The sequence below is a fragment of the Macaca mulatta genome, chromosome X (assembly GCF_049350105.2).
Source record: "Macaca mulatta isolate MMU2019108-1 chromosome X, T2T-MMU8v2.0, whole genome shotgun sequence".
NCBI lineage: Eukaryota > Metazoa > Chordata > Mammalia > Primates > Cercopithecidae > Macaca > Macaca mulatta.
Window position 1 is genome coordinate 102,532,770 of NC_133426.1, and position 14,077 is coordinate 102,546,846.

Genomic DNA, 14,077 nt, shown 5'->3' on the forward strand with positions numbered 1-14,077 from the left:
TACCATTCATTGACTAACTGAATATTATTAAAGTTTAATTTAATTAAACCTGCAACACATATATATGACCCTCACGCACTCGAAAATGTGTGTACAACTTTTGACTCCATAAAAACTGAACTACTAATAGTGTATTATTGACCAGCAGCCTTAGAAATAACATAAACAGCTAATTAATATATATTTTATATGTTATATGAGTTATATACTGTTATTCTTAAAGTAAGCTAGTGAGAGGAAAATGTGAAGAAGATCATAAGGGGCTTAAGATGGTAGCTCTGGGTTGGGGTGGCTAGTGACTGGGGAGGCACTGAGGAGGTGTGGGACCATGATGGCAGTCAAGAAGTGGAGTCCAGAGAATGGAGAAGAGGAGGAATTGAAGGCAGAGATGTTGATTCCAGTAGAATTGTCAGGATTTTCTAAAAATGTGAAAATAAATGCAAGATTTGGAGAATTTACAATGAGAGGCCCATTCTGCAAGTGGACAGCTATCTCTTTGCTGGAGAGTACAAAGACCCTCTTCAGACCTATGCTATATTTCAAGAAAATGTTGAAAATGTAGATGCAGAAGGCAATAACAAAACAGTGCTAAAATATAAATGCCATACAATGAAGCAGCTCAGCATGATAACTCTTCTGACAGACAAGAAGGAAGGAGAAGAAAACAGGTGGGGTGGAATAGCTGATAATCAGGAAAATTTCTCCTATAGACCCAAAATGATTTGTAGCCTTCTACATAAAAATGAAGATGAAGAAGTAGGTAGCTTCAACTCCAGACAAACTTTTGGAGGTGGAAGAGCAAGAGATTCAAACGGAAGATAGTTCAAACCTGACTTATGAACAGGAGAAACCACTGCACTTGGAAATAGAGGTTTCTGGTTACGTTATTGATATCTCTTCTAAAACAGAAGGTTCTGTTTTTATGGAAACTTAAAATGCTGCCTTACAAACCACTCCTAGATAAAATGGTTCACATAATAACTAGTCATGATATTTTTGAAGTTTTTATGTAAAAATAATAGGCTTTGTAGCTTTCAATTGTTACTATTTTGTCATTTTTGTTGGCTAAACACACATTTCCAGTTATAGCACAACTTAATATACCAGAATCATTCAGGATCAGACATGAATGAACTTTTAAAAATATAGTTTAAATGACATTAGGGACCCTTCTTTGATAACTCCTTTAAATTTGAGGTTTTACTAAGGTAAATGTATATATTTTCTATTGTAACTGTTACAAATTACCACAAAGTCAGTGTCTTAAAACAGCACAAATACATTGTCTTAAAGTTTCATATGTCAAAAATCTGACCTGAGTCTCATCTGAGCTAAAATAAAAGTATTGTCAGGACTGTTTTCCTTTTTGGAGGCTCTGGCGGTGGGGGTAGAAGGATGAATCCATTTTCTTTCTTATCAGTTGTTGGAAGAATTCTATTCTTTGCAGTTGAAGGATCAAGTCCTACTTCCTTGCTGTCTGTCACCTGAGGGCCATTTCTAGATTCCAGAGGTTGTCCACATTTCTTGGCTGATGGCCCCCTTGTTTTCAGAGCCAGCAATAGCAGGTCAAGTCTCTCTCCCATTTTGAATCTTTCCTGATGCTTCATCCATCATCCATCTCTCTGACCTACCTTTCTGCCTTCCACTTCCACTTTTAAAGGTCCATTTGATTACATTGGGCCCACTCAGATAATCTCCCTATTTTAAGATCTGTAGCCTTAATTCCATCTACAAAGTCTCTTTGGCATTTAACTTAACATATGCAGGCATAAAACCAGGGATTAGGGCATGGAAATATTTGGGGTGCCATTTTTCAGTCTACCACAATAAGCATCTTATCTAGGAACAAAAAAATAATTTTGAAGTGCTTAAGGATAAAGGTACAATTCCCAATATGTCAGTTGTGATTTCACTCCTTTCCCACTTAACGAAGATTATTGAAACTAAACTGTATTAGTTATTTTATTATGGCAGCAACCTAAATCTGTACTAATTTGTATTTTTAAGTAAATTATTCACAAAATGCGATGCCTTGTAATAGATTAGGTTTATGAAATTTCCAATATGCAATTGTTTCTGACTACAAAACCCAGCAATTTCATACAGTTTAACCTAGAACTAATAAGTTAAAATGCATGTCATATTAATTATATCTCATAATTGATGGCGATATAACTGTTCTTGCAGGTTACAGAACTAATGTTCTAGGATGATAATTTCTTATTTGAAAAGTTTTACTATTTAATTGGAAAACAACTTACCTTGATGAAAACCATTTTCAAATCATAAGCACATGTATCCTCTCAATTTTTATGACTTTTTTAGTCCCAGCTTTTTAATAAAAAGCTCATTTTTTCCCACCATATGTATGTGTAGGAGAGATTTCTAATTGCTCGACCCAATATCTGTTCTTCCTTTATCTCTTTGTCACAGAATCTGTGAATTTATTCAGGTCAGCAATATACCCGACTTCTCTTGCAGGCACCTGTGACCGTAATACGACTAAGTTCTGGCCACTGGCATGGACTTAGAAGTGTTGAGTGATGCTTTTGAGAAGTTTTCTACACATTCTCTTTGTTCCTTATGGAACAAGAATATGGTGGCTAGAGCCCTAGCAGGATTCTTGGGCTTTAAAGAAACCTTGGAAACAGAAGCCATGAGTGGCAGAGCAACAAGATGGAAGATTGGGTCCTGATGCTGTGAGACTGCCCTGGACTGCGATTAGTACAGGGTTAACAAACCCTTTCACTTTCTCCCTGGTCAAAATGACCTTGAGTTTACCTTTCAGCACTATTTCTCTAGACTCCTACTAGGCAAAATATTAATGAAATGTCAGCTGTGATACCAGCCAATATCGTTTATGATTGAAAATGACCCTTTATTGGTAAACTGTATTTGGACCAGGAAGACTGTGACAAGTACTATAAATGCCTATTGGAAAACATGGACTTTGGAATTCCTTAAATTCCTTAAATATGATGTTGCTTATTGCAAAGATCCCTAGAAGCTAAACTCATTGGTTGTTTCAGGAGATAGCTGTTCTTATACAGCATGAAGCTTCTAAACCAGGTGGTCTCTGCACCAACCCAGATGATCTGGTTTACTTAATACCTGAGCTGACGCTTGGAAAGGTGGAGTAAAGACTCCTGCTGAAACAACCTCAGGCTACCATGCTGTTGTGCTGTTTCTTATTGGTATTCTGCAAAATTAAGTGAGCCTGGTGAAAAGCTGGGTTCCATAGGCTTATTGGGTCTTGTGAGCATGAACATCATTCCAAACCTGTAACTACTGCTGCTGTTCAGACAGAGAAGGGATTGCCACTGCCTATCTCTGGTCTTCTTTTACATGAGAGAGAAATAAAGTTCTCTCTTGTTTAAATGACTTTGTAATAGAACCACTTAATCCTAATTGATATGTATGTATTTCAGAAAATGTGAAAAATGTAAAAAAAAGTATAAAGTAGAAGATTCTTGAGATTTGTAATCTTGCAAAAGAAAGTGATCTAGATTATAATGTAGTTCTTCTACCTTAAATTGAAGAGAAAAATAAAGCCTTACCTTCAAAAAAAATAGAAAATCATAAGAAAGAGAACTACATTTACTATTCATTAAGTGGAAGTAGATCATCATAGAGGTCTTCATACTCATTGCCTTCACCTTGAGTAGGCTGAGGAGGAGGCGGAAGAGAAATGGTTGGTCTTGCTGGTCTCAGGGTGGTAGAGGTGGAAGAAAATTAATGTATAAATGGACCTGCACAGTTCAAGCCTATGTTATTCAGTTTTGCTCTTCCACCCACTGCTGTTAGATTCTTAAAAAGTAGACAAAATAAACGATATAAATCTTTTTTGTAGACAATTAATGAGCAAAACATCAGATTTTTGGTTCTAAATGTTAGTTCTCTCAATAATTTGTTTTAAATGTAAGTAGAGGGTCAGATTCTCGACAAAGTAAAATTGGATATAATTAATTTTATAGGTTACATCAACCTTAACTAATTTAAGTTTGAATGATTGGAAAGTCTTTAGTGTTTTGAGATTCTTTTTCGAAAAGTGCCCTCATTTGAAATTATTTCTGAAGTTTTGTTTTATTTCCTCTGATCCTCTATTATATCTTTATATCCTTTGTCTTATATCCTCATATTTTCTCAGCCAACCATTCCAAAATGATATATTTAGAAGTCATTATTAGTTTTCCTGCTTGATCACACGATTATTGCCATTATTCATTTCAGCAATATAAAATTTAGCAGAAGAAATTGAGAACTAATCAAGATGAAATGTTTCAGATTCTGGCACACTAAAAGCCTTGAGTATATATTCATTTGGACATTACAGATTTAAGGTGTGCAACTTTCATTAATATTTGGTAATACCTTTTCTTATATTCCAGGTATTGAAGTTGATACCCGTAACACAGAGTGATCAAGCCAAGCATCAAAAAGCATAAGACAATTTAATTTACACACAAAGAGTTTTACTGTGTTCACCAGGTAAATAATCAGGTTTGGTGTGTGACAAAGAGTTGGCAGTTGAAAGTTTTTTAATGTATTAACATGCATTTTTAAAATGTTATCTACTGTCCGAACTATTCCACAGCATACCAAATATAATGGTAACCAGGCAGAACAACTAGTTTTACCTCTCTATATTCAATGCAACTTGGGTCAGAAATGTAATGGAGGCCAGAGGAATTATTTTAATAATGCTTGCCCAATGCCTTGAATTTCAATAACACCCTTTTTGGTGAGAAGTGTAAGGCTCCATTTGTCTTTTAAGAATTCAATTATGTGCAACATGGGGTGAGTCTTAAAGGACTTAGAAAGTTTGGAACGTTAAAGAGGTGTTTATTGGAACACAGGAAAGCTAAATTCCAAGCCATGGTCTCCTTTTTCATTTCCTTGTCCCCACTAGCACTACTGAGAAGCACAGCCGGCCCTACATAGGAAGAAAAAAAAAATTATGTGACTTAGATGCTATGGACATTTTTAAAAAGGGTCTCCATCTTTATCTGTATTGGATATCACCCATATATCTTTTATATCCATGCTTCACCCTGCTCTATGTTCTAGGGACTGACTTATATGGATCATATAAAAGTACCTCCATATCCTCTGGCTTTGGATTGGTTTTGATTAATGGGGAGTGCTGGTAGGAGATCAGTAGGAGTGGGGAGAATGAGGAGAGCATATATATTCTCTTGGTCTTCTCCCTGCAGACTTCCTGGGCTGGCTACGTCCTTTGACTAAAGGTCATAGCTTCTATCAGGATGCTGTTCCCACACAGATCCTATTCTTCCTCCTATTTCCATTAACCATTTCTTCCCCTTGCCCATTCAGTTCTAAGGAAGTAACCTACTCTGTCACTCCCACTCCCATGTTACTAACCCCAGATTCTTGCATTATTCATTGTGGTTTTGCTACTACACGCTTGCTACTTGGTAATAGCCCATTTACTAAACTCCCTTCAAATAATTTAATTTGAGTTAATCGACTGCTTTCAGCTAGCACTCTGATATATTGTCATGTGTTAGTGTCTGATACTCTGTCATGAGAGATTTATTCTTTTGGCTTTCATTTTACCACAAGAATCATACTGTTAGAAACTTCAAATCCATTATCAACCATTTACATATCCATATAAAACCTATTTTTTTCTGATTTAACAACTCATCATGTCTGCTGTCATTGAAGGAAGAGCTATAAAATAATTTAGCAACAGACTATTGACAGAGAATATATGTTATTCACTTTTATATTTTGTTGTTGGAGACAGTATAGTGTAGTGGTTAAAAGTCACATCATCTGGATTTTAATCCTGGTTCTATTGCTTATTACTCGTGTAACTTTGGATAATTATCTTACCATTCTGAATTTTAGTTGCATTATCTGAGAAATAAGAGTAATAACAGTGCTTATCTACTGGGGTTTCTATAATGAGTAAATAACTTATTTAACATAGTGCCTGGTAATTTCAATACATGATATCTATTATTAACACTTAGCATATTTATAGCATATTAGTTTATCTCTGAATCCATTCTTATATCCACCCATTGAATACATCTTCAGTTCTTATCATGTATTGGGCACTATATTTTGCCTTTATGCCTGAGACAAAATGTTGAAGTAAACTACAAAAGATTCGTATCAACATTCGTAACGTAAGATCTAGATATAGAGGCAAAAATACATGGACAAAATAAATGTAATCACAAATTACAGTCCCAAATAAATGTAAAGCTGGGATAAACACTATGTGGGAAAAGGGCCTAGTATCATACTATCAGATCATAGGGACATTGTATCTCTGAAGGAAGAGTAGAAGCCAAATAGATAGATAAAGAGGGAAGAGAGATCCAAACAGAGGGAAAAAAAAAGCAAATACCACAGGGGAAAAAGAAAGGATGGTAAATCTGAGTACCTAAGAAAAACCCAACTAGCTATAGAGAAGAGCAAAATCAAGGTAGAAATGCAGTTAAAGTGTTAAAATTACAGGGCCTTTCACACAATGTTAATATTTTTGTCTTTATCATGATAGAAATAGAAAACTGCTGAAGGTTTTAAGTGTGTGTGTGCGTGTGTGTGTGTTTCCCCAACTATATTTTGGGGAAAAAAAGCATTCTAACCAACTGCATTGTGGGGAGGTAAGATGGATGTAGATAGACCAATTAGAAGGATATTGTAGTATTTCAGAAAAGAGATGGTGGTGACTTGGACTAGAGTGTTGGCAGCGGAGATTGAAAAAAAGTGGATGAATTCAAAAGGTAAAAAATAGCTGAACTTGGTGATGGATTTGATGCAGAGTAAATGTTTCAAGGATTACCCCAATTTTCCTGATTTGTGGAATTGGATGGGGCGAATATGCTTCATGTGAATTAATTTGAAAAATTCAAGAAAATATGTCATGTTTTCAAACGTTCAATAGTTACTAGAGAGGTACTGACAATCCGTATTTTGTATGGGGATAGATAATGATCTTTATGGATTTCTTCCAAATCTTTGATTTACTCATGGTTTCATCACTAACTGACTATGTGGTCTGTTGCAAGACATTTACCTTTCTTGAGCTTTGGGTCTATCAACTGCAAAATAAGAGGTTGAATTAGTTGATCTACAAAAATAAAGTGCCAGCACTCTCTAAAATGGTTTGATTTTACAAAAGTTATTAAGCAAGCCAGGGACAAAAGCCAATTGTAATAGCTTTATATTCTAATTACACAACTCTACTTCCTTTTATTCTCTAAATGTATTCTACTTCGTCTTTATATTCTAGTCATACAATCTTACTTCCTCTTATTCTCTAAAAGTTAATTGCTATTAAATACTTCAAATTAAGAACAAAGTATAATAGAAACTGGAGTATGATAACCAGACATATTAAAACCAATTACTTTATTAATATAAATAAAATAGGCGGTAATTGTAGATCAAACTTTGGGAGACTAAAGTTGTCTGTCTTGTGTGTTGCTTTTTTTTTTTTTTTTTTTTTTAGCAGCAATCATTCTACTCATCTAATTATTCCAAATTTCCATTTCACTTTTCTTATTTCAAATACTGTCACAAATATTATTATTGGTGTTACTATATCTATAGTTTTATTATTCCCAAAAATGACTTAAGGAAACTAACAATAAAACATATCTTGGTTCAATATAATTTCTAAAATGAAAGAAAATACATGTAGTAAGTATGGAGGAAAGGGTAGCACAAGTTTCAAACAGTTTCTTAAGTGAATACAATTACTGTGAGTAAACAGTAAGCTTCAGTGAATTTCTTGACAAACACAAAAAAAACCGTGAGCAGTTAGATAATATTCATTGTCTGATCAAAGGAAACATGGCTGCATTCTAGGAACAAATTTTCTCTCCTGGACTCAATTCTAAAAGGAATGAATTGCATAGCTTCTTAGACTGGGGACACTGAAAAACACAAGAGTATTTTTCTGTATTTCTAGCAAATAAATGTGCCCAAACATTAGAAAACAGTGGAGCTACGGTGGGTGATGAAAAGCAAGAGAGTAGATGTTATTGGGTACCCACTTAGGTATGCCGTACTGTGTGTTTTATATTTATCATTAGATTTTATCTTCACCAATTTCCTATGAGATAGATATTATTTCCAATTTAAATATGAGAATCCTGAGGCTTGCAGATATTAAGTGTCCATAGCTGGCATTACAGCTATTTACAATCTTTGGTGTGTTAAGCATCAGATTTGAAACTGTTTATTCATATTGATTTCTAGAGATTACTGTTCATGGTGCTAGTTTCATGTTCCTTGCAGGTCTTAGACTTTATCAATTGGACTTGTGTTGCCACAAGCCACACTTGTGACAAAGGAATATGGGAGAGGTTCTGGTCCTAGGTTCCAGCTTCTCTAGTTGTACCGTGCATCTGTAGGAGCCAAGGGAAAACTTCCCATTTGCCCTCTGAAAGTTTACTGAAAAAATCAACTGACAAAAGGTAGATTAATAGGAATAATTGCATACAAACTTACTAGCATGCACAGGGGCAAATCACAGAGTGATTACCAAATATCCCCATGAGGTATAGAGGCGTATACACCCTACTTCTTGGGGGAAAGGGAAATAGGAAAGTGTGGTTGATTTTAGGTGGTAGTAAATGATTTCAGGGAAAATGTAATGGGCTTGAAGTAAATACAGTGGCCTGGGACAAAGTCTGTTGAACCTGCAGAACACACAATAGTTTGTCACAAAAGTCTGTCTGAATGTGTTGACAGATTATTTTTCTTTTATAGCAGGTGCAGACATTAGGCAGATAAAGGAACTTCAGAGAAAAACGTCACGCTGTGCTTTGAGAGAGACAGAGTATTGGGGAACAGAGGGAAGGTCAGAAAGATCCTGAGGCTTTTTCTTCAGTTTAACATGTCAAAGTGCCATATTTTGTGGTAACAGTTATTGAGCCTCAACACATCCAACCTATGTGAGTTGCTATGATCTCCTGAGGGTGTTGTCACCATTTTGTACATAGGTTCCATGGATACCTGCTGAACCCCCATTCTGATTCTAGTCTCTGGGAATTTTTCTTCTCCCCTATTTGACCTTATGTGTCACTTTTCTCTTTCAGCTGTCCCTCGGGGACAAGGAGATTATTTATTTTTTGTGTTTAGGCTTTTACAAAGGAGTCTGCTCTCTACATTGCAAAAAATCTGGTCTCCTGATTGAAATGGAGTGGAGGGAAGCCCAAAATGTATATTTATCTCAAGAAATAGCCTACCATACTAGTAAATTGCTGATGAAAAGCCAGAAAGAAAACTTAGGTGTATATATGAAAAAGGTATGTATATTACCAGTATTGCACAGAGCTTCAATGCATGGCCTCACAAGTTAAACAGAAATGGCTTTGAATTCTGGTTCTTCCACTTAATAAGTTTCCGACCTTGAGTAAGCTATCTACCCTTTCTGCACTTATTTTTATCTTTTTTTCCAAAATGGAGATATATACTATTTGCATAGCTAGGTAATTTCTAGGATTAGAGATCAAAGACATAATGTGCTGAGGGCAAGGTCCAGTACATAGAGTTTGAGCATTAGAATACTCCAAAGTAACTTTTTCAATTAAAGTGCATGAGAGGTAAGCCATACACAAAAATTAGCTCAAAATGAATCAAAGAACTTGATCTATAAAATCATAAAACTGTTAGAAGAAAACATAGGAAAAAAAGCTTTATGACATCAGAGTTGGCAATGATTTATTATATATGGCACCAAACACATAGGCAACAAAAGAAAAAAATAGATAAATTGGGTTGAGCACCATGGCTCACATCTGTAATCCTAGCACTATAGGAGGCTGAGGTGCAACTCCTCACTTGAGCCAAGGAGTTTGAGACCAGCCTGGGCAACATAATAACTCATCTCTACAAATAATTTAAAAATTAGCTGGTTGTGGTGGCACGCACCTGTGGTCCCAGCTACTCAGGAGGCTGAGGTGGGAGGATCCCTTGATTCCAGGAGGTTGAGGTTGCAATGAGCTGTGATAACACCACTGCACTCCAACCAGGGTGACAGAGCAAGACTCTGTCTCAAAATAAATAAATAAATAAATGAATTGGACTTTATCAAAATTAAAAACTTTGGTGCATCAAAGGACAGTATCAAGAGTAAAAATATGACCCACAGAACGAAAAACACTGTAAATCAAATACCTGATAAAGGATTAATATTCAGAATATATAAGAAACTCCTTCAACTCAGCAGCAAAATAGCAAATAGCCTAATTTAAAAATAGGCAAAATATTTGAGTAAACATTTATCCAGTGAAGATATACGTATGTCCAATAAACACATGAAAGATGCTTACCATCACTAGTCACTAGGAAAATGCAAGTCAAAACCACTCTGAAATAGTAACTCGTACTCATTATGGTGGCTACTATTAAACAAAGAAAATGACAAAATAACAAGTGTTGGTGAGAATGTAAAGAAACTGGAACTTTATGCATTGCTGGTGGAAATGTAAAACAATACAACCATCGTGGAAAACTGTGGTGGTTCATCAATTAAACACAGAATAAGCATATAATGCAACAATTTCAATTCTAGATATAGAGCCAAAATACTTAAAAGTGAGAAACCAAAGAGATGTTTGCACAGTCATATTCATAGCATCATTATTGACAATAACCAAAAGGTGGAAACAACCCAAGTGTCCTTCAACTAACAAATGAATAAACAAAATGCAGGATATACACACAATGGAATATTATTTAGCCCTGAAAGAGGATGAATTTCTGATGCATGCTACAACATGAATTAATATTGATGACATTGAGTTAAATGAAATAAGCCAGTCACAAAAATACAGATATTTTATTATTCCATTTATATCTGGTACCTAGAAGCATCAAATTCATAGAGACATAAAGTGGAATGGTTGTTTCCAGAGGCTAAGGAGAGAAGGAAATGGGGAGTTATTGTTTAATGGTACAGAGATTCAGTTTGGGGAAGACGAAAACATTTTGAAGATGGATGGTGATGATGATTGCACAGCAATGTGAATGAATTTAATGCCACAGAGCTGTACATTTACAAATGGCTGAAATTATTAATGTTATATTATGTTCATTTAGTCACAGTAAAGAAAAATAGAGTGCTTAGTAACTCTCAAGAACCATAGACAGAAATATTGTCTCCACTAAGAGAACAGCAAGTTCAATTTAAATGACAACTCAAGATGCATTAACAGTAACTGCAAAATGACCTGCAAAAATAACTCGAATACATGCTAAAAATTCAAGTTGTGTTCATATGAGTTAAGGTTAGATTTATGATCAGTTAGGAAATTCCCATCTTACTTTTGTTGTCACTTCTCATTTTCAGCCTTTTATTCTGACAGAGAACACATTTATTTCCTGGAATATTTTGGCCTTTGTTCTTTCTGCTTATGTCATAGATCACCTGGTAGACCTGGGAATTACCGAATGTATACCTTATTTTTAAAACATGTACGTTTAATATTAACCTTAGACAAGACTGTTAAGTAGGAAAGCGTTTCCTCTGATCTACTTTTAAAAAACTTTTCCTTGTCGGCAGAGACCTAACTTGCAACTGTTGAGCCAGGATATGGGATTTTCTTGATTACACTTCTCCTGTCAATACAGATTTACTTCCTGTCACATTTTAAAAAACAAGACACATGCAAGGATTCAAAATAATTTAATTTTTGGTAATTGTTTTTAATATTTTCCATACTTGATATGGTTTGCATTTTGACAAGAACTTACACTGTTTTGTCCCAAACAGATTGTATGACAATTTCAAGAAAACTGTGAGGAGTAAATGGAAGATAAACTTTTTGTTGTTCACTTCAAATTGCATGAAGCCTGCTCTCTACTACATATCAATGTGAATCTGACATTATTTAAAATACTGTTTGTTTTTTTTTTTATCAGAAACACTATGGGGATGTGAATGTGGAGCAAGATGGCAGAGTAGAAAGCTCCACTGATTGTCTCCGCCAGAAAGACACCAAATTAGCAACTGTCTGCATAGATAAAACACCTTCATAATAACCAAAAATAAATAACTAGCATGGCCACAGTGGGGTAGATCACCAAGTGGGTTGTTTGGGTCCCTGAATCTAGGATTTGACTCTTAGATGGCATTTCTGGACCTCCCCTGGGACTAGAGGGGAGCCCACTGCCCTGAAGGGTGAGTCTCAGGCAAGGCAACATTCATTAAAAGCTGATATAAGACACCTTGGGCGGCCGGGCGCGGTGGCTCAAGCCTGTAATCCCAGCACTTTGGGAGGCCGAGACGGGCGGATCACGAGGTCAGGAGATCGAGTCGAGACCATCCTGGCTAACACGGTGAAACCCCGTCTCTACTAAAATACAAAAAAAAAAAATTAGCCGGGCGAGGTGGCGGGCGCCTGTACTCCCAGCTACTCGGGAGGCTGAGGCAGGAGAATGGCATGAACCCGGGGGGCGGGGCTTGCAGTGAGCTGAGATCCGGCCACTGCACTCCAGCCTGGGCGACAGAGCCAGACTCCATCTCAAAAAAAAAAAAAAAAAAAAAAAAAAAAAGACACCTTGGGCCTTAAGGGAACAATGGTGGTAGTCTGGCAGTATACCTCATGGCTAGGGTGGAGGTGGGTACTGAGTAAGTTTCCTCTGTCTTCGGAAAAGGGAGGGAAGAGTGGGAAGAACTATGTCTTGTGGTTTGAATGTCAGCTCAACTACAATATAATAGAACACCCGGTAGACTTCTAAGGTTTTTGACTCTAGACCATGACTCTGGATGGCACATCTGAACCCACTCAGGGCCTGGAGAACTCATCATTCTGAAGGGAAGGACACAGGCCTGGCTGGTTTTGCCACTGCTGATTGTAGAGTCCCACGGACTTGAGAAAACATAGGCAGTAGCCAGGGAGTAATTACAGCAAACCTTGGAGAAGACCCAGCACTGTGCTGGCTTAATCTCTGACTTAGCATAATCATAGTGGTGGTTATGCTAAGCCACAGGGGTGCTTATGTCACTCCATACCCAGTGTTAAGTGGCTCAGAACAGTGAGACTGTATTTTTGGGAGAAATTAAGCAAAGAGAACAAGAGTCCTTGTCTGGTAATCTAGAGAACATACCTGGATCTTGTCAAAGACCATCAAGGCAGTACTTCTAGAAGTCTGCAAGAACCACAGTGTTACTTGATTGGGGTACATCCTAAAGCAGATACAGCATGGAACACAACACCCAAGTCCTTTCAAATACCTGGAAAGCCTTCCCAGGAAGGGTAGGCAAAAACAAGCCTAGACGATAAACACTACAATAAATATCTCACTCTTTAATGCCTAGACACAGAAAAAACACTTACTAGCATCAACACTATACAGCAAAACATTACCTCACCAAATGAACTAAATAAGGCACCAGGGACCAATCCTGGAGACAGATATGTAACCTTTCAGACAGGAAATTCAAAATAGCTGTGTTGAGGAAACAAACAAACAAAATTTAGGAGAACACAGAGAAGGAATTCAGAATTCTAACAGATAAATTTAAAAAAAAGATATTGAAATAATTAAAAGGAATCAATAAAAAATTCTGAGGCTGAAAAATGCAATTGACATACTGATAAATGCACTAGAGTCCTTTAATAGCAGAATGGATCAAGCAGAAGAAAGAATTAGTGAGCTTGAAGACAGGCTATTTGAAAATACACAGAGGAGACAAAAGAAAAAATAATTTTAAAACAATGCAGCATACCTTCAGGATCTGGAAAATAGCTTCTAGTAAATAGCTTCAAAAGGGCAAATCTAAGAGTTATTGTCCTTAAACTTTAGGAACAGAAAGAGATGGGGAAGAAAGTTTATTCAAAGGGATAATAACAAAGAACTTCCCAAACCTAAAGAAAAATATTAACATCCAAGTACAAGAAGGTTATAGAACACCAAGCAGATATAACCCAAAGAAGACTACCTCAATGCATTGAATACTCAAATTCCCAACAGTCAAGATTAAAGAAAGGATCCTAAAAGTAGCAAGATAAAAGAAAAAAAAAAAACCATACAATGAAACTCCAGTAAGTTTGGAAGCAGAGTTTACAGCAGAAACTTACAGGCC

The 14,077-nt window shown here is 36.2% G+C and overlaps 1 pseudogene; it reads left to right on the forward strand.

The window, feature by feature from the left end:
* Window positions 1-328: 328 nt before the first annotated feature.
* Window positions 329-934, forward strand: LOC100427054 (general transcription factor 3C polypeptide 6 pseudogene; annotated as a pseudogene).
* Window positions 935-14,077: the final 13,143 nt, after the last annotated feature.